The sequence below is a fragment of the Camponotus floridanus genome, unplaced genomic scaffold (genome assembly GCF_003227725.1).
Source record: "Camponotus floridanus strain SB8 unplaced genomic scaffold, Cflo_v7.5 scaffold67, whole genome shotgun sequence".
NCBI classification, from domain to species: domain Eukaryota; kingdom Metazoa; phylum Arthropoda; class Insecta; order Hymenoptera; family Formicidae; genus Camponotus; species Camponotus floridanus.
The window spans coordinates 328,977-351,235 of NW_020229835.1; the positions used below are offsets into that span (position 1 = coordinate 328,977).

The 22,259-nt window shown below is 38.0% G+C and overlaps 1 long non-coding RNA gene across 1 annotated transcript in view; it reads right to left on the minus strand.

Moving 5' to 3' along the window:
* Positions 1-20,380, minus strand: part of LOC105248551 — a 95,321-nt gene extending 74,941 nt beyond the window's left edge. Inside the window, exons 1-2 of the long non-coding RNA XR_888981.2 lie at positions 20,292-20,380; positions 13,706-13,887 (exon numbers count right to left, since the gene is read on the minus strand). This is a non-coding gene — a long non-coding RNA (uncharacterized LOC105248551). The remainder of the gene's footprint in view (positions 1-13,705; positions 13,888-20,291) is intronic.
* Positions 20,381-22,259: the final 1,879 nt, after the last annotated feature.

The following is a 22,259-nucleotide window of genomic DNA, read 5'->3' on the forward strand; positions in this document are numbered from 1 at the left end:
AATACAGAGTTCGTTTTCGCGCACCCGATGTTTAAATCCTTATTCGCGATATACAGCCGGGATGTTAAATTTGAATACATCGTTGATCGATCGGTCCTTTTAGGTGCGCTAACTATAGCCTTCGACGAAGGATCGAGTTTCGTGTAAAAGACGTGCGAGGGAAGCGGATCAGACAACCTTCCTCGGCTACGATAGGAATCGTGCCAACAGGTAGTCATGTTGATACAAAAATGTATCCTAATAAACCCTGCTCAAAGTCTTCCTCCTACTTTTAATCTCAATTTTCTATTGTCATTCGTTTAGCAGTCCTTCCCTTAAAACTGTCCAACTTATCGAGAGTTTCTCTTTTAAATCTCCAATTGTCTACTCGAGGGATAAAACAGAAGCTCGTATTTTTCCTGCATAAATTAAAATTGGAACAAATAATTTACACAAAAAAGTAGTATAAAAAATAAACAATTCTTTTTTTTAAAATCCATATTACTCGAAGAATCTAAAGCTTCCTCTAGAGTTGCAACGTTATATCGAGTAAAAGTGTCACGATCGAAAAGGGACATTTTAATATCCCCCCCTTCACAAGTCTGCTCGTTAAATATGCCGAAGTTTTAATACATCGTCGAAGGTACTTTACATAATCGTCAGTAATCACGCATAATTTCATTATCGCTCGCGAATCGCTGTACAAATTAAAGATTGCCGGATAATTTACGAGACAATACGCGCGTCTCGTCTCGCGAAGGCAGGACTTTGGTATGAAGTCGTCTGGCCGTGAACGAGACGGCGCGTTCGATGACACGGACGGGCGCGAGAAACGCGGCGGGTTAGGACGAGGGCGGGTTCCAGGTGAGGAGGGGGGGGGGAGGAGGAACCAGGTGAGACGCGGTTTTCTGCGACGAGCGAGGCATGACGGCCGGGCCAGGCCGAACCAGGGCGAGATAAGCATCGCCTCGATCTGGATCACAAAACGCATCCAGGGTCGTGAATGCACGCACGCACGCACGGAATTACTCTCGTCTCTGGCGTTTTACGCACGACGGGCCGAGTCGAGGAAACACGATGAGGAGAGCGAAGGATAGAGAGAAAGAGAGAGAGAGAGAGAGAGAGAGGGAGGAGAGGCAAGATCTCTATCTAGCCCTGGGAGGACTCGAGAGCGGAGCATATGGGACCGTTCGTGGGACCACCGAGTCATTTGGCCGGCTCGGTTCACCTCGGCTAATTAGCGGGCTTGCGCGAGCGTGAACCCAATTTCTGAGGTGACGTGAGTGCGAGTCATAGCGCGACAGAAGGCGGCCAATTCGGGCGAGGCGTCAGTTGACCAGGTCGGAGTAGCTTTCGGTCAACCAGGTGATATCGTGCAGCGTTACCTCGGGCGATTTCGCGAGGTGGAAGGACTTCGACTATCGAAATTGCCTCGCGACCCGGTTGATCACCCAGGTGACGCTCTCGCGACCAGACAGAGAGGAGAGGAATGCTGCGACTCCGAGTGACTCGTTCCTGAAGTGAATCGACAGGCGGCGTTTCGCAACGCTCGGCGCTCGACGGCTTCGCTTCCAGGAAACGCGGGCATCACGTAGGCGTACTTTGCCGACGAGCGGATTCCGCGGCGAAGCCGTAGGTGCGGTAGGCGTAGTCCGGGCTACGCGAATGGATTTTACAGCGCGAGTCACGGCGCATTCCGCGCGAGCACGGAAAACGAGGAAGAAGAAAAGGGTGAAGCAGAGAAAAGAGGCGGAGGAAAGCGGCGATCGAGAACGAACGGAGCAGAAGAGAGCGAAAGAGAGAGAGAGAGAGAGAGGGAGAAAGAGACGGAGAGAAAGAGCGGAGAATACGCGGGAGGAATTATCGGGGTCTCCTCGTTGCCCAAGGGGCACAACGGACCCTCGTGGAGAGTAGCTAAGCAACCATTACTCGGATGGTGAGCCAATGGAGTGGATCCCCACGCCCCTTCGACTTACCTCCGCAGACGGCATGCAAATATGCGCGTGCAAGATGCACCAAAGGATGCACTCTACCTTCGCTCTACTCCTTCGATGCATCTCCTCTCCTTCTTTATCGCCTCCCCCCCCTCTCTCTCTCGCTCTCTCTCCTCGTCCCTCTAGGTCGCCCCTTCTCGCGCTCTCCGCGAGAATCCCCTCGTTGCCTCCTGGTGATTCTTCCTCTTCTCGCTAGCTAAGCAGCCAGCCTCGAGTCGCGAGGTAATATTTATCACGAGCCCTTTTTTTTTCCTGCCGCTCGAGATTGACCGGCGCGCCTCGCGAATGTAAATATCGCGGAGCCTCCAGTGTCGATGCTCTTGTGCATCGACCAAGAAAAGTCGCTTGAGACTTTACGATTGGGAAACGAAATAATCTACTCGCACTGAGAAAAATCGTTTGATTGTATCGACAAAGACAAGTATATGATTGAAGGCATTTTGGTTAAATCAAACTTAATTAATTAATTAAATTCTTTTACGTTTTAATAAATATGTAATAAAATAACATGTAATTAAGTTGTAAATTATACATGTAATTTATATAATATTTATATAACATTTATATAATATTTATATAATGTTATAGTTCGCACAAGAATTTCTAATTATCATGATAAGACTCGATTTTTTATAACTAGAACGTTTAATAGATTTTACTATAAGGGCTTGGTTAGTATTTTCTGGTCGGATCTATAAAATTTCTTGTTACATTAATTTCTTTGCTTACTTCTTAACTTAACTCGTATTCAATATTTGCCATGAAATGTATATAAAGAATTAATATTAACATTAAATCCAAAGTATATTTTTTTTCTCTTACGAGCAGTAGTGCCAGAAAGAGAACGCTAGCTCTCTGATTGTGTGTGTTTGAGCTGCATCCTCTTCTTACATTACTGTTTATCTAACAAACTGAATTTAAAAAATTTAATTTCTAACAAACTAAAATTTAAAAAGTTTAATTTCTAACAAACTGAATTTAAAATAATTTATTCAATAATCTGGATTGAATTTATCCAATAATCTTGTTGGAATTCAAAATATTAAACAGGCCTTTGGGATTAGATGGAAAAAATTTTAGGCGACTTGGTGCTGGCGAGTTTAGTATTATTAACCAGAAAATTTGGTAAATTTAACAGGAAGAAATTAATCAGATTCATCTGGCAATTCCTACAAAAATTCTGGTTCGTCCATTTTCCAACAGACGTACTGGTTGAATCTACCAGAATTCTAATTAATGTAATCAGATTTTTTTCTCAGTGCAGTTTAATTTCTAACAAACTGAACTTAAAATAATTTATTCAATAATCTGGATTGAATTTATCCAATAATCTTGTTGGAATTCGGAATATTAAACAGGCCTTTGGGATTAAATGGAAAAAATTTGAGACGACTTGGTGCTGACGAGTTTAGTATTATTAACCAGAAAATTTGGTAAATTTAACAGGAAGAAATTAATCAGATTCATCTGCCAATTCCTACAAGAATTCTGATTCGTCCATTTTCTAACAGACATACTGGTTGAATCTACTAGAATTCTAATTAATGCAACCAGATTTTTTTCTCAGTGCGATCATCAGGAATGAAACTATGTCCAAGTGCGCTTCTACCGATTTTTCGAATGCACCAGAGGGAAGGAGACCAGCTCGAGGAGGCCAGGGGGGTGCAATTTAAAAAAGTGCGAGCTCCGAGACGTTGGTAAACAATGGCCAATGATAAATACGACGCATGGGAACGAGCCATTATAATCTTATTGTTGGACTTGTTTTTCGTATACAGGTGGCAGCAGCCACAACGATGCACTCGACGGGCAGGGGTTGGAGGGGGAGGGAGAAGAAGACGCGAGGGCACCGGTTAGAGAGATATAAACGAGTACGAAGAAGCCGAGGAACCGGGAGAGAAGAACCGCCAACAGTCTCTCCTTCATCTCTTCTGCCCCGACTATCTTCTCTCTCTCCTTTTCTCTCTTTCTCTCTCTCTCTCTCTCTCTCTTTCGACCAACGCAGGGTACAGAGATGCCACCATCGAGATACAGATTATAAACTCCATTCCATTTGTAACGAGGTCCATCTATTTTGGCGCCCAACACTCGTTGCGCCAAGAGTCTAGGTAGCGCCAGATTTTAATGCGATATCCCCCGCATTATCATTTGTTTCAGACCTGGACCAGTCTTCCCTGCCTTCCCCCTCACCTCCCTCCCGTCCAGGAACCAGAGTACCGAACGCGATGCGAGCTTATAAGCTGTCTTCGCGGAGCACGTCGATGTAACTCGAGAGTGATCTTGAAGTACCTTGGAATGCAGGCATCTCCCTGGCATAATAATTAAAGCAAACCTCATGCCTCGTCCCTCCTATAATTATTTCTTCCGTATACAATCAGATAAATGCGTGCGATAAAGTGCGAAATGATAGTATCTCGTGGAGATCGACCAACGTACAACTGTAAATTTACGTTCGGGACGCATTTTCCGAGGCGAGCTATGCGCACAAATCACGCGGTTAACGTTCGGCTGGATTAGGGTTGCTTCTCGAGAAACATCCTGCGCGTTCTTCCCACCACGGGGGTCGCAGGTGGAGGGAAGATGTCACTCTTCCAGCGACTCTTGTTTTAGGAGATTCCTGACCAGAGTTTCCCTCGGAATTGCCAGGTAGACGACGAGAGCCCGCTTTATTTTACGAGCTTGCTCGTAGCATCCCCTCGTAATTTCTCGGAAAACGCGGGAATTCGGTCGGAATATTCGATGCGGTCCTCTCGACGTCGTTTCCCCCTCGCGCAGTATTTATATCTCGCCAACGACGTCCGACAAAATTTCTATTATCGATATATCTTTCGAGATTTGCGCCGTTTTATGCCAGCGAAATATTTTGACGTTTGATTTTCCGAAATTTTTCATTTCGTTTTTTTCCAATTGCGTCCTCGAGATTTTGACTGGAATCCAGCGAGCAGGCTCGTAAAATTAAATGTGTTGTATTATCGTGGCAAAATGACGTACGCACGAGGCAGACATTTCCCAGGACGCGTTCGAGAGTCGTCGCATCCTGGCGCAGGTAATAATTACAAACGTCGGAGTCAGCGGTGCAGAACAATACACAAATCACGCTTTAGGAGAGAGAAAGAGGAACGTCGATGAGAGAGAGGAGAGAGAAGAAAAATAATAGAGAGAGGGAGACTTGCGTTAACGTCAAAAAGTCCCGACATTCGTGCATCGCCGAGCTAAATCTTCCTGACATTTTTTCCCCAAAAACACGACGCGAATTGCTGGCGCGACCCCAGGTAAGGGGACCCTACTGACCCTTTTCGCTTTGGCCGAGACGCCGAGAAAATAAAGTTTCCACTTTATATCCAGAGAGGGTATCGACGGGGCAGGTAGTTTCACGGCCTCCTAGAGACACACCCCGTATAATTGGCCGATAAAGATTCCAAGGATTACGGGTAAATATTAATCTTTATCCCCGAAACGTTTCTGGCTACTGGATACGTCCTCAGCGGGATCAAAATTTCCATCTCTCTTCATTTATTTAGACACTTGAAATGTATTGCTATTTGTTTAAGGATGTTTTGTATGTATAATCCCAGCAAAAAGTAGCTGAAAATATTGACGAATATTCACTTTTGGTGTATTTTGAGTAAGAGAAATTGTGGAATATATTACAATTTGATTTTAGCTACAGAGCAGAGTATTTTTTAATATTTATTGCGTTTTTACTGAAATATTCCGAATTTTGTTAATCAAAATGATTAACTTTTGGTAGAGAATTTTGCTTTGTGACAGATACGTGGCTAACTTGATTGAATTATATTTAATATCTTTTTAACCAGTTAATACTTGTATAATAAATTATTTGACTAAATATTTCCTCTGTATCTAAACTTTTGCAAATTTTCAACAAATTCTGAATATTATTTCCAGGTGTTTTTGTCATTTGAATCGACGTGGTTATACGTTTCCCATAAGAACACATGTTAATTCGGTGTATATTAAAATCCTTATAACTTGTGAATCGATTTAAAAATTGTACTGAAGATTCTAAACATATGTAATGACATTCTGTACAATTTTCATTAAATTCTCAATATTTTGAAAATAGATACAAAACATCCTTAATCGAAATAATTAATTTTTGACAGAGAATTTTGCCTTGTGATAGATACATGGCTAACTTGATTGAATTATATTTAATATCTTTTTAACCAGTTAGTACTTGTATAATATTATTTGACCAAATATTTCCTCTGTATCTAAACTTTTGCAAATTTTCAACAAATTCTGAATATTATTTCCATGTGTTTTTGTCATTTGAATCGACGTGGTTATACGTTTCCCATAAGAACACATGTTAATTCGGTGAAAATTAAAATCCTTATAACTTGTGAATCGATTTAAAAATTGCACTGAAGATTCTAAACATATGTAATGACATTCTGTACAATTTTCATTAAATTTTCAATATTTTGAAAAAAAGATTCAAAACATCCTTAATTTGAAAAAAGAAAATAACGCAGCATTTTTACGAGAAAAAGCTTATTTTTCATCCCAAACTTGTATAATAAATTTTATTAAAGTAAAATTATTAAAATTAAAATTATGTAAATTTTAATAATCTTTTTGTTTCAGTATTATTTATACAATCATCGAAATTTATAATAATTTTAGATTTATAATAAATTAATTTGAATAATCTTTTTCAGATTTTAATTTTTTAAATTAAAAATGTATTACACATATAAACCGGAAAAACAATCTTATCTTTGTAAAAACGTTACACATTATTTCCTTTTTATAAAATGAAATATATACATTTTATACAATGCATTTTGCCCGAGGAATAATACAGTAGCCTTGGATATCGAAAAAAAATCTAGACTGCCCGAGCGGAAAATGAAATGTATCAAGAGAACACGAGGAGAGGGATACACACGTGCATGGAGAAACGTACGTGCTGAATTGATTTCGTTGTAAAAAAACACAAGTCCGCGGTCTTTGTTGTTTGTTTTTTCGAGGTTTCTTCGTAACCGAATATACGCTTTATCTTTCATCGTCTGACGAGCGCGCGCGCTCATCAGAACGCGGAATATTCATGCGCCGAGAGGCATTTAAAATGGATTTTTCCATTGAATTTCTACGAGGAAGAGAGAATAAGAGCGGCGCCGTAACGACGGAATAATTCTCTCGTTAGCGCGGATGGAGGAGCTTTAAGAGCGAAAGGAGTAGCGCGAAATTACGTACACCCAAGCACGCTCGTATATTCGTGCGTCGGCCACGAATACAAGTACGTATCCACGGGGTAAACAGGTAGCGATGTGCATCTCGCGATATGTGCATCTCGCATCTCGTGGGAATGACGTCTTAGGACGCGCGCGACCTGGCGTCGGAAGCGTCGGGGGCGGCGGCGCCCGAAACCCCCCGGGGGGTCCCGGGAACCCGGGAACCCACCGATGTGTGCTTCCCGGACAAATTATAATATATTGGACGGCCATCGTCTTCCGTGCACGCGAGTGCTACCGACGAGGACTCCCACGAGGACGCTTGGAAGCGAGTCCCCTCCGAATTAAAAATATCGGAATATAGGATATATACAGGGTATCTCAAAACTCATAATGAATCTTTCACAGATTCCTGGGATCATTTTTTGGAGGCGATTTTTCTTCAGAGAAAATGACGATGAAGGGCATCATTTTTTTGCTCCCGATTTTTATCATTTTAAATTAAAACTCAAGTAAACTCTGTTTAAAATTAATCGAAGAATGTGGTTGAGGAAAATGTCAAGGCACTAATAATTTTCGAATTATAAGTGATTGGAAATAAGGGAAATAATTTTCGTAAACTAAGCTTTGTAGAAATAAAATATTAACAAAACCACATTCTTCAATTAATTTTGAGGAAAAATCGTCTTTAGATGATCCTAGGAATCTGTCTTTGAAAGATTCATTATGAGTTTTGAGACACCCTGTATTTCTCTTAAGTGGAATCAATGTGAGCGGGTTTAGTTATGATATGTAATAATGCAAATAATGGAATCATGCTGAGATTAATAATCAGATTAATAATCAGAAATAAAATGGAGAAAAATATTGTTAAAATGAAATATTGATTGAGGAAATTTTGTTAGTGCTTTGATTAGTGATATTTTCTGATTTAATTTAAGAGAGTATATGAATAATATATATTAGTCCTTGTGTCTTTAAAAAAGGAATTTTTAACAAAATTATAGATTAAATAATTTCGAAAAAATTGTGCGGTTTGATTATTAATAAAATCTGAATAAATTACAATAGATGACAGATTGAGTTATCACTGCTTTAATTAATGATATTTTCACTGAGGAAAATTTCGACAAAATTGAATAATTTCGAAAGGAATTGAGGCAACTGTGAACATCTCAAAGAATCATAATAGATGATGAATTGTTTAAATTAGTGACATTTTCCCTGATTCAATTTTATAGAATACATGTACGAATAATATATATTACATTTTTTTTTAAAGAGGAGCTTTCGACAAAACTGTAGCTTAAGTAATTTCAAATGAAATTAAAATCTAAAGATATCATGATGACAAATTGAATTATGTCACTGCTTTAATTAGTGACATTTTCGTTGACTTAATTTAAGAGAATATAAAGGTACATGCATGACTAATATATATTATCATGTCTTTAAAAGAGGAGCTTTCGATAAAACTATAGATTAAATAATTTCAAGAGAAATTGATCTGACTATTAAGATCTAAAGATATCATAATAAATGATAAATTATCACCGCTTTAATTAGTGACATTTTCATCAATTCAATTCAACAGAATGTACAGATATATGTGAATAATTATATTACATCTCGTGTCTTTAAAAGAGGAAAATTTCGACGAAATTGAATAATTTCGAAAAGAATTGAGTCAACTGTGAAAATTTCAAAGAATTATGATAAATGATAAATTGTTTTAATTAGTGACATTTTCGCTGATTCAATTTAAGAGATTATAGAGGTACATGCATGAATAATATATATTATACCTCGTGTCTTTAAAAGAGGAGCGTTCGATAAAACTGTAGATTAAATAATTTCAAGAGAAATTGATCCGACTATATTAAGATCTAAAGATATCATAATAAATGATAAATTGTCACCGCTTTAATTAGTGACATTTTCATTAATTCAATTCAAGAATGTATAAATATATGTATGAATAATATATATTACATCTCGTGTCCAAAAAGAAGAATTTTTGCAAGAATTTTCAAAACTGAAGATTAAATAAAATTTCAAAAGAAATCGATCTGACTGTCAAAGATTGAAGATATGAGTGGGCGAGAAATTGAAAATTGAGCTTGAGAGGAGAAAAATTTCCGCCAGTAATAAAAATCAAAAGTCTTCCTTCGGAGAGACTTGTACTCGTCTGGGAATCGTCGGTGTCGTTGACCCTCGGGCGAGCAGGTGCTGATTCGATAATCGACCGGTAATTAGTCGCCGCCGAGCGCCTAATCGCGAGATTGCGACGTGCGAGCCTCCAACGTTAGCGTTTGATAAAAACGCTCCAACACCGCGATATAAATATACGGGGTCTGATACGTAAGAATCGCGAACGTATCGCATTCGCGTATCGCGAATTAAGAGGAAACGACCACCTTCGCGATGCCATCCGGCTCCTTAACGCTAAAAGCGGCTCATTATTCGCCCCGCACCGCTTAATTACCTCGCTCCAGCTTTAATTCTCGAGCCGATGAGCCCGTCCCCGTTTGCGATGTTTCGTGCATTTCCGCGAGTCGGAGTCGCAATTTTTCAATGTCGCGGATTTTCAATGGATGCGATAACCGAACCACCCTTCCTTCCCGTCGCTGCTTCTCTCTCTCTCTCTTCGTCGACTTGTAAAATCGCTCGCGTATCGTGGGGTCGCTGAACGATGGCGGAAATTAGCACGTTTTATTTTAAGGATAGAGAAACGTGTATCACGAATAGCGAGGAAGTTATCAGATGCGAGACGAGATCTAAACGATAACGAAAATGTTGTGAAATTGATTAAACATCATTTACAGTTCGTCTTTAATATTACATGAATCATATTTGAATGATTATGCTGCGAAAAAATGTTACAGGATTATATAAATAATAAGTATAATATTATACAACAAATAATAAAAAATATAAATGCACATGTATATTTCTGTTATTATTATTATTTACATTATTATTGTTTATTGTTATTTATATTTATGTTACTTATTGTATGATTTTTCACACTTATTATTTATACTTATTAACTTTATGTACTTTTCATTTGTATCGAGAGTAAACAAGAAAGATGTAAATTATGTCGCATCTATTATTTCAGTCATATCATTTATCTATAAATAGACTAATGTACAATTATAAAACGAATTATGATGATCGAATATTTAAAAATAAACTTATATAATATATTAATATTTGAATAAATTTATATTTATTGATTTGATTAAATTTGATTAAATATATATTTATAATTATATTAATATTTGAATAAATTTATTAATATATTAATATATTAATATTTGAATGATTTTATATTATTTGAAAATCATCATATCATATTACGATTGATGTTAGAATGAAAAATAACCAAATTATCTAATAAAAAAAAATAATATATAATAAAATTAGTCTGTATGTGTTTGAAAAAATACATACATTTGTATAAATATGGATTGTGGATAAATGAGAAAATTTGAATAAATTGAATAAATTTATATAAATTAATACTTTCTCTAGATTCCACAATAGTTATCATAAACAATGTTACATTATTCGCGCAAAGCTGAATAATCGCAAAGATTTGACACGTTTCTCTAAATGTCAGAGATCAAAGTTATCAGCCATCATATATACCAAATATTCCCACAATTAATATACACAATTCAAGGTAGAAAGGAGTACTTTAATCTTGTCTAAAAATCAATTCGCGTCTTGTCCAACGCTCATCGATGACGACGCACTTAAACATAAATCTGTCCCTCGTCCCTAAATCTCCTAACCCTCGTGACGCCAGCGCACTTGTCAGACAACGGTTCGAGGAAGTCGAGGAAGCCCGAAGGGAGTCGTAATTGAATTTACGGCGATTAGGTCGCGGATTCGATTCCGCGTATGCGACGATCGATTCGCGGCCGGTGGTAGCGCGTTATCGAGGATAATGTGTCTCGACTAATTTAGAAACGTCCTTTCTCCCCCTGCCCCCCCCCCCCCGCCCATCTCGAATCCCCATCGGTGGATACCTGATGGCATCCCGACTGCCATCGCGCTGGTGGCTGTCCCGCTCTTTCGCGAGGCCCAACCACGCTAACGAGGTCCTGCCACGTCCTGCCCGAAGGACACGGGACCACGGCCTGTCAATTAAGGACACGACCATACCGGGCCACATTTCTGCCTCCCGCGTCTCCCCCTCGAGATCCTCCATCTCTCTCTCTCTCTCAATTTCTCTTGTTGCTCGTCCTGGGAATACGTGGCGTTTTTTTTCTCGTTTTGCACCGCGTCGACTATGGTTTCCGAGGAAGAAAAGACGCGTAAATAAAGCCTGCATTGAATTTGTCTCTCTCTCTCTTTCCAGCAAAGACGAGATAAATTTCGACTCCGCCGAAGGATAATTATTAATCTCGAAAAATTCAAGCGACCGGTCTACGGATTTTCGAGTTGGCATACCAGAAAGAGCGAGACGAGGAGGATCGATGGAGATCACCGATCGGGACTGGCGAGAGCCCGATAATGGAATGTCCAGGTACGACGTATGCATGCGTGGACTACGCACGAAGGACGATCGTCCTCCCTTCCTCGCGATCGGGTTCCGTTAACGCACCGGGGGGTCCGGCAGCGGACTCGTCGGTGAGAAGAAGCGTCGAAAAAAAAAAAGAAAAGAAAGAGAAAAAAATCACGAAACTCACTCCCGATGCCGTACATACGTTCAAAGACGAGACGCGTAGGCCCGCGACCGAGAGAGAGAGAGAGAGAGAGAGAGACTTCGACGGCGATTATCGCGCTGCAACCATCTCTCATTATCATTCCCGACACTCTTTCCTTTCCGTTGCCGCTTGCGGAATCGTTGCCGTTTTTTGCGCTCTTTAACGGACTCGCCACTTTAGCGCGGATGCCTCCCGCGCTTTCTGTCAAACTCGCCCCAGCCGTGCCTGACCCGCGCAAACTTTCACCATTTTTTTCGCCCCAAGGTATTTCTCTCCTACTTTCGATCTTGATTTTCGATCTAAGATATTCTACTTTGATGCCTTGACCATCCAGTCAAATCATCTTTCTTTAAAACTATTTAAAGGATATAACTTCGCCGAAAAAAATATTCTTTTTTTTAAAGCACCGAGAAAACTATAATTCCTTTACTGCATCTTTGAGAGAAAGTAAAGAAGAGCTAATTTTTATATAAATTTTTTATAAATTAATTAATTATTTTATGCGACATCCTCTAAAATTCGCAAACGTGAAATTAAAAATAGCGGGAATATTTCAGTTTGAACTTTTTGCAACTTGTATAAATTTGATCGAATAATATAAATTTCATTTTTTGATCGACATTCACGTACATAATTATATTCATCTATATTGTATCAATATATTAAAAAACCATGAAAATATTTAATCCACAAAATTGATTAATAATACTCGTTAAACCTAAAATTCTGTTTATGATAATTTTGATTAATAATATTCCTTATAATCCTAAACAATTCCTAATCCTATTAAACAAATTTGATATCCACAATAAGGAAATATAACAGAATTAAAATTTTTTTAAATCTATTTTCAATCTAACATCTACTTTTGAAATTATTTAATCTACAATTTTACTGAAAGTTCCTCTTTAAAAACCTCCAAGAGAAACTATCCATTGCTTATTTAAGGTATAAAAAAGATCCATTTTATATGAATTATAAAGAAATATAACAGAGTTAAAATTTCTTTTATCAATTTTCAATCTAGCATCTACTTTTGAAATTATTTAATCTACAATTTTACTGAAAGTTCCTCTTTAAAAACTTCCAAGCGAAACTATCCATTGCTTATTTAAGGTACAAAGAAGGTCCATTAGAAGGTCCATTTTATATGAATTATATATTAATATTAATATTGTATTAAAAAATAACCGAGTTAAAATTTCTTTTATCTCTTTTCAATCTAACATCTACTTTTGAAATTATTTAATATACAATTTTACTGAAAGCTCCTCTTTAAAAATCTCCAAATGAGAAACTATCTATTGCCTGCTTAAGATACAAAATAGAAGGTCCATTTTTATATAAATTACACTTATCAAAATCCTCTGGAATTCATAAACGTAAGAAAATTAAGATTGAAAGTAGAAACACAAAATTTCGACACACGGTATCTTAAGCGGAAGCGTCCGAGAGTCAAGATGCAAACGAGGGCTCCTCAGGTTCTCGAGGTGCTCGAGATTTGAATAATGCATATAATAATTTCCTGCATTGTCATCGCGCGATTAAAGTAAAGAGAAAAAAAAAACCTCATTATTTCGCGAGACGCGGGAGGATAATCCTCGAACGTCCGTGGCGGAACAATACGTTTTGTTTACTATGCAAAATCCATTGGACTGCGTGTGGTCAATTATATTATGTTAAGTAGAGCATATACGCGGCCTGTGACGTATCGTATCGTAGGATCTACGGGGCCCGTTCCACGGCCTCCTCTAATAACGCATTGTGCCCCTCGCGTGGCATATTAGGTTTATGCTAATATAATACATACCTCGCGCCGAAGAGATACGTCGATCGAACATCCCTCCTTCTCTCTCTCTCTCTCTCTCTCTTGAGCTGCGTGGGCCGTCTCGTAATGGATGAAAGCTGCCGGAAACTCGGGCTCCAAGGTCGAGGATCCTCCTTCCCCTCGCTCTCAATCGTCGAGAGTGCGATTTAATCGGAGACAGATATCTGTAATTTCACAAATTCCGTAAAAATGACGCAAAATTATACACCTCGCGCGCAGCTGATTATAATATACATCAATTATCATCGACGACGGGGAACCGGTCTCCTCTCCTTCCGCGTGGAAAAGGTGACACGCGCGAGAATTAATATAAATATGAACGATCCGTTCAATCAGAAACGCGACATTATCAGATGAGCCGACACAAAGGAACGTTTTCGGGCTGGAATGCCGCGTGAAATTTCGGCCGATATTTGCATTTCTCTCGTCATGCTGCTCATCACGGTGTAAATCCTTGGGTTCCAATACAATAGCCCGGACGGAGAGAGAGAGAGAGAGAAGGAGATAGATCGTGGGCGGGAGCCGCGGGGAGCGGGAGAGAGATAATTGTACGGGCGGCTAATGGAGTTTGGGAAAAATGAAGCGGCGCTCACCAGGTGGGTCCGCTTTAAATGCATCAAATCGCTGCTAAGTGAGGTAAGGTCCGGACGAGAGAGACGAGGTCCCTGCCTCCTTATTCCATCTCCTCCTTTTACTCCCGTTAGATAGGGCGTGGGTCAAACGGTTAATTATTATATTGCCCATTAAGCGGACGATTTTTCATTTTCGACAGCGCCGCGCACCGAAATGTCTCGCTCGCTTTCGAAACCAAACCAACAAAGTCACTCCGCAACGCGATTTAGTGTAAAATATTATCGAGATTGTCAATTGATTAATAATATTCGAAAAGAAAGGATGTAGCTTCCTCTCAAGACAACTAATTTAATATAATAAATGTTTAAAAATTTGCAATCTTGAATATTATTATAGATATTTTTTTAATGTGTAAAAATAAAGATTGATTAATAAATATCTTAATATCGCTAGTCGAATAATCAAAGGATTGTTGAAAAATGTAGTCGACCAAACTAGCCAGAATAAAGATTGATATTGTGTTAATCTATTACATCGTTAAATAAAATGTCATAGAAAATTATTATTATTTTTTAATATAAAAATTATTATTTAAATATTTCATATAAAATATTATATAATATTATATACAAATTATCATTTAATTATTATATAAAAATTATTATTTTTTTCATAATACAAAAATTTGATCGAAATAATGCAAGAGAGTCAAGTAATATTTGTCGCAATGGATAAAAACAATATTATTTGTATAGTGTTGCCTCTCTTTCTATTTAAATATTAAAATACAATTCCAAAATACAAGGTTCCTAGGAAAGACTGAAATTAATCAGATGTTATTTTGAAACGCAAATAAAGAGCAGAGGAAATAAAATATCTTCCAATAAAAGACAAGCAATTTTAGCAATTTTAATTACATATAAATAAAGATAATGGAAGATACTTGTATCATTTAATAAATTTTGATAAAAGAATCGATCAAAAAAATTCTCTTAATGATGTAAGAATTTTCAAAGCTAACTTGAACGATTAGAATTTAAATATCAAGTCTCTTTCGTGATGAATAGTATAAAAAAAATATTACATAAAATTTTTCACAGTTTCCGAAAGAAACTTGAAAATTTATTATATCAAAAAAACATTTTTTTTTTATTAAATGATAAAAACGTCTCCAATTATCTTTCCATATAAATAAATAAAATTGCTAAAAATCCTCTATAAGAAAATATTTTACTTTCTCTAGATGTGTTTAAGAATGACAGCTGATTAATTTCACCTTTCCCTGTGCATTATTGATGCGTGATTGAAGCCGCAAAAATTTTCTGACGGAATTTACGAATCCGCGGCGGAACGATGGAAGAATTTTGAGGGATGATGTAAGACGAGAGTCGCGAGGAGTATCGCATCTCGTCCCGAGGGCCCACGGGGCCAATCTGCGATCGGACGAATTATAATTTCCCGACCGGTTCGGGAGGCGACGTTAAAAAAGCGGAGGGGCTAGTTGACGGAAATTCCACGGGCGTCCGCTTTTATTTCGAACAAGCGGACACACGAGCCGCGTAAAACCACACACGCCTGGACATTTTTTTTTCTCTCCCCCTATCGCTCTCTCTTTTTATCTCTCTTCATCTTCCGTAGTCTTGTTCGAGTCTCTTTCTCTCTCTCTTCCTTTATTTCTCGGAAGATACCTCCTTAAAAACGTGATCCACGCTGCATACCGAATCCCGTTGGCTTGTCCCTCCCTAATCTTAACGGCTCGTGTCGAGCTGATTAGCCCTTGTTTACAATCGGCCGGCTTTCCGAGGACCGAAATTTCGTGGCCCCGCCGAAAATAATATCCTTCAGACGGCATCGGAGACATTCGGAAGTGTGTCGTTAGATCTGGGCCTTGATGTTAAACGCGTGAAATTATGGCAAGCCTCTCGTGAGTTATCGCGTGGCTATTTATTGTGAAAAAAATTGGAGAAACATCTCGTCGCGAAATGGCCGTCTCATTCCTGCGACTTTAGCTTGTAAATTCAGTCTTAAATAGAAAAAAAAAGGAAAAATCGTACCGGAAAGTGACAAATATATTTAATATTGCATTCTAATAATTTAATATAGGCTTGATTATTTAATGGAACTCGAAAAGAAGAGAAATCGAATTATTAGAAAGAAAGAAAAGAGAATAATACAACAGGTAGAAAATAAATGGCGAAACAATCGATTTTCATCCATTGTAAACACAACAGGACATGACAAAGGGATAAACTTTATATACTTATGAAGTTATAAAGAGCTGGGAAAGTTTTTATACGGTGTATAAATCCAGTTAGATTCATTAAATCGAGATTTATGCGGTTCGCGTGTCATTTACTTAATGTCGGAATAATCTGTAAATTTTATTATATGAATATCCTTGTCATCTCTCGTGTTTGAAGGACGATAAGGTATGAATTTGCAGAACGTACTTCTTCGACGCTCTGTTTTTCTCTCTCGCAGATCTATCGCTCTTATAGTTTTGATACAGCATTTATAATCGAACAAAAGGACGATAAATTGTGCAATTAAACTTATTTCCGGTAAGAATTTTATTTTCCTAGGAAAAATTCTCAGAGAGGATAAAATAAAGAATACAGGGTGCATACTCGAATCTTGGAAATAAATTCCCCGAGAATTTTATGATTTTTCAGATATTTTAGTGTAAAAAGATAATTTTAAAATAAATTTATTTATTGCGCGTGAACTTTATGCTTTAACATAAATAAAACATATTTTAATATATTTTAAATCTAGAGAATTTCATATTTTTTATTAAATGTATTTTTTAAAATAAATATTTATATTGAACATATTGAATAATATGTAATATATGTATTAGTGCTGATTAGGTTTCAATAACAGCACAAAATAGCAGATTGCAGACCACTTATAATATTAAAATAATGATCAAAGAAGCAATTAAAAATTCCTGAGTCCCAACAAAATTCTATAAAAATCCCTTGATTTTTAGGATAAAACAAAATGAGAATTCTCAGAGAATTTTAGATTTTTCAAGGAGTATACATCCTAGAAATAAGATTGAATTTAAAAATTTACAAATTATCAAAGAAGCAATTTTTACAAAATTCTTTGAGTCCCAATAAAATTCTATAAAAATTCTTTGATTTTTAGGATAAAACAAAATGAGAATTCCCTGAGAATTTCAGGTCTTTTCCCAAGAGTATACATCCTAAAAATAACACTAAATTTTTCCCAATTCACGACTACGTATCAAGATGAACACAATTTAAAAACGTAGCGTAATTCATGAAAAATGACAATTCTATATAAATTGTTAAATTCCAGACTAATAATTCTAAATTTTTTCTCTTGTAGAATCGCGAAGAATTGAAAGATTTAGATCACTGGGATCTGCACGAGGAAGATTCCGCGTCTCGCGAATGGAATTTGCAAAAGACACCCATCGAGGGATTACGCAAATACGAGTCGTCGGAAGGATCTAGGATAATTTGCGCCCTCGATCGACGAGATAGATACCAGATCTGATGTCTGATTAATGCGAAAGTATGTAAATGCCACGGGGGAGGAACGAAGGGACAGAGCGGAGGAGGGGGAGGGGGGGAGGGGACTCGTTCAATTATACCGTGTGTTTTACTCCCGATGTGCACAGCGCATGGCGCGGGCCGTGCTTCTTTTTTCAAACAACTTTCCATGCAACTCCGCCGAGAGAGAACCTATTAAAGTGCAGGCACGCGATTTAGCGAGCAGACAAGAACCAGTTCCGCGCGTATATAAGTGAGTGTCGGGAAAACTCATTTGGAATCTTGCCCGAAAATACGCCGCCTCGAATGAGAGAATGTCTCTCTCTCTCTCTCTATCTCTCTCTATCTCTCTTTAACTTAACCCTTCCCGAAAACGAGTACACTCCAGAGTTCCGCTTCGCTTTTGTTGTAAAAAGCAATTCGATTTCGCGGAGAAATGGAGAATCAGTCGGGGTCGATTATTCGCGAATTCATTACAATATTCTACGGGGTGCGACATTTGTTTCGGGGCCGCGCAAACTTGAGGAAGGAAATTATTTTGTCCTGAGAAACTTCGGATCCGTCCGCGAATCCTTTTCCTCTCCTGTATCCTCTTAAAAAAACCGCGCCAATTTAATTAATTTATGAAATCGAATCGACTATCGTGGCTCGAGTCCGCGAAACTCCTCGCTTTATTCCCACTCGCTGTACAAATATTCCCGACGCATGAAAGTCTGTTGACGTAATATCGCCTACGTAGCACTACGGTAGTATTACATCATCGGTCTTTACCGCGTTAATGAGCATTAAATAAACCGTACGTCCATTTTTCGAATCACGTGGTAGCCAATCGCGTCTATTGGCTCGCGCGTACGTGTCGCAGGCACGGTCCTCGCCGACAATGCTCCTCAAATTCGTACGTATTTTAATGCACTTTATCATTAGCCGCTGAATAAGAAGAAAGAGAGAGGGGGTGGGGGGTGGGTGGGAGGCGAAAGAGTAGCGCGAAGAACCGCGCGCTCGGGAGCGGGACGGGGGGGAGGAGGAGGAAGAGGAGGGAGGGAGAGGATTAGAGAGAAATAAACATATACCTGGGAGAGGGCTCTGTCGCGAGCGCGCAAACGGCGGTTTATTATTTCGTCTGTGGCGAAGAGAGCCTTGTTAAAACGGCGCGCGACCCAATGGGAGACGCGCTGCCATGGACGCCCCGGCCAACGGCCGACCAATGGGCGCGCGCCGCGCCGCGTACACGCTACATCGCGTGTCGGTCGCCTCCTTCTCCGCTCGTCGCGTGTGTATCTGGCTCGGAACCCTTTTACGCAACCTTTCCTTCGTGTTCCCGACGCCTAGGTATCGCCCCCGACGTCGTGTGGGTGAGCGCGCGCGCGCGCATCGGGTTGGGTTAGGTTGTTAGGTTAGGTTAGGTTGCGTATCCGCCTTCGTTCGCTCGGCCGACGACGCTCTCTCGCTTTGCGAACGCGCTTTTGTTTTATTCGCGACGTTTCGAATCCTCTTCTCCGTCCGTCCGCGATCCTTCCCTCCCAAGGCTGCTCCGGGAGAGAGAGGGGGGGGAGAGCGCGCCCTCTACGTCGCGCACAGCTGATTCGAGCGCGCCTCTGACATTCGCACACCTCGGCGCGCGCTTATCGTGCACCGGATTGCAAAGAAACACGAAGGAGAGCCTAACGAGCACGCACCCGTGACAGTCCATTATCGATTCTGCACCCCCGGCCCTTCCCCCCCGCCGCCCCCTTTTTTTCCCCTCGCTCATTTTCTGTCCTACGCGAGGATTGTAATTCTGCGTATCGAAGATACATGCATCCGCGGAACTCATTTCGCACAACTCGACCTCCGCCTATTCTCGTGAGAGCTCTCTCATATAAATTCTCCGTCGTAATCAAAGTCCCACACGGCTGTTTCAAATTTAATTTGCAATGTAGCGCGTATAATAAACGAACTAGATGAGAAAGAAAGAGAATAATGTTACAAACGAGCATGTTATTTACGTTTAACGTAAATATGCAAATTACATCGTATAATAAAAAAATCCAGCAAATTACATCGTATAATAAAAGATCCAACGTGAAGCGCGATAGAGGAAACCAGATGGAATAAACTTGCCTTTCTTAATTCCGTGAAAGAGGAAGAAATGAATCGCGAAGAGAGAGAAATCATTATAGTTTTATCACAAGTATATGCATGATGATTTAATTAATATTCAAGAGAATTAATTTCGTTATTTTGTACGCAGGTGAATAAATTGGGATCGTTGACGTTTCTCTCTTCGGGAGGAACATCTGTCTCTGAAAATTTATTAATCTACGCGAATGTATTAATTTACATGGACAAATTTGCTGCTCGTCTCCATTTTTACCGTCGTATAATTCAGTCAACCGGACCTTTTTTTATTGTCGACTTAATGACTCGTTAACGAGCTCGATTATCGCGCGATACAATCGAATGTCAAGTTACATTTGTAATAAAATATTTACCTTATATCCGCCGATTCACATGTGCTTGTGTGTCCACGTTTTTCGTCCAATTGGATGAATCCCGATACCCATCGCGAGCGATCTTAATTATTGCCGCAATTTTATATCTGAAAGAAATATAATATTGATAAGAATATTGAAGAAAATAATGTTTAAAGAAATTAAATCTAAAAAAAATTTAATTTAATCTAATTTAATTTAAGGAAAATAATATTGATAACGCAAGAGGTGCGAATATTCTTAACCTAGATGATTCGATTTATATTCTACCTAACTCAATATTGTATAAAAATAAAATAAATACAAAAACTATTAAAAATTAATGTCAAATATTAAATTAAAAATATCAGAAATCAATACTAAAAAAATAATAAATTAAAAATAGTAACAATTAAAATTAAGATAATTAAATCTACCTAATCTATCTATTATATCCTATCTATTATCTATCCTTATCTAAAATATTATATAAAAATAAAATAAATATTAAAAATTAATATCAAATAATAAATTAAAAATACTAGAAATCAATACTAAATAATAAATTAAGAGTATTAAGAATTAGAATAGGATTAAATTAATATCAATTGTCAAATATTGATTAATATAACACACCGCTCAATCTTCTCCTGCGTAAAAATTAATATTAAATAATAAATTAAAAATACTAAAAATCAATACTAAATAATCACTAAAAAATCAATACTAAATAATAAATTAAGAGTATTAAGAATTAGAATAGGATTAAATTAATATCAATTGTCAAATATTGATTAATGTAACACACCGCTCAATCTTCTCCTGCGTAAAAACATAAATAAATCTACCTCGTTGCTTTCAGAATTAACAAACAAACGACAAAATCCGCAACACCTTCGTATTCGTAATAACGTGCGTTTTCGGGGGAATCGAATACTCTTTCGTTGACGAACCGTGCATATTTAAAATGTTAATCGCGCGCATGCGCCCCTCCCGAATAGACGGTCGCTTCGTGAACGGCTTCCGAGATCGAGGGAAACGATTCCCTGAAGCGGCGTGTGACACCTCGTGTGATGTACGGGCGCACATTCGAGTACTTGTTAATTCAGGAACGGCAGTTTCCGTAGGATGCCAAGTTAATGGCTGTACATTTTGAGTAACGTCTTCACGCCTCGACGGGATGGAAGCGCGCATGAAAATGACGTCGCCCGCCCGTCGCGAGTTTCTATCCCGTCCTTCAAACATACTCGGTGCCGTGTTTATCGTAACGTGATTTTACTACGTTATTTATTATATATATTAATGTATAATAAAGTTTGCAGAGTCACGCGATTCGAAATTTTCCTACTTTCCTACTTTCGATCTCCATCTTTAATCTATTTTAATTCGTGAGTAGTTATCAAATCACTCTCTCCTTTGAAATTATTTAAGCTTCATTTGAAATGAAGGTTTGTTGCAAATTTTTCTTTTAAATTTCTAAATGGGAAACTTTAACTGTTTGTTTGCTACTTTAAGATACAAAATGTAGTTTTTTAAACAATAAAAAAGTTTAATTCTTATATAAATTATGTAAATAATTATATAAAAATTTTTATGTAAATTAAAAGTTTAATTTTTATATAAATTAATTATTGAAATTGTTTGACATCCATAAATATGAAAAAATTAAAATAAAAAATAAAACGCGAAATATTTTATCTCGAGAACTGCAAAATCAGAATGTTATTTTAATACAAAAGACGCACTTTAATTTGGAAACGATATACATATTCTTGTGCGACAGAATTTTACTACATGTTGTTATAGAGTAATTTTTAGGAATTATAGTTTATAAAATTATAGAATTATAAAATTTTTAATTTTTATACTTTATAGAATTTTGCGGAAGTATAATTTTTGAAGAGAATTTCAAGAATTACGTTAAAGTAAAATCGCATAAAAATACATGAATTATTTCGAATTTGTGATATCAAAATTTGTGAATCAAAA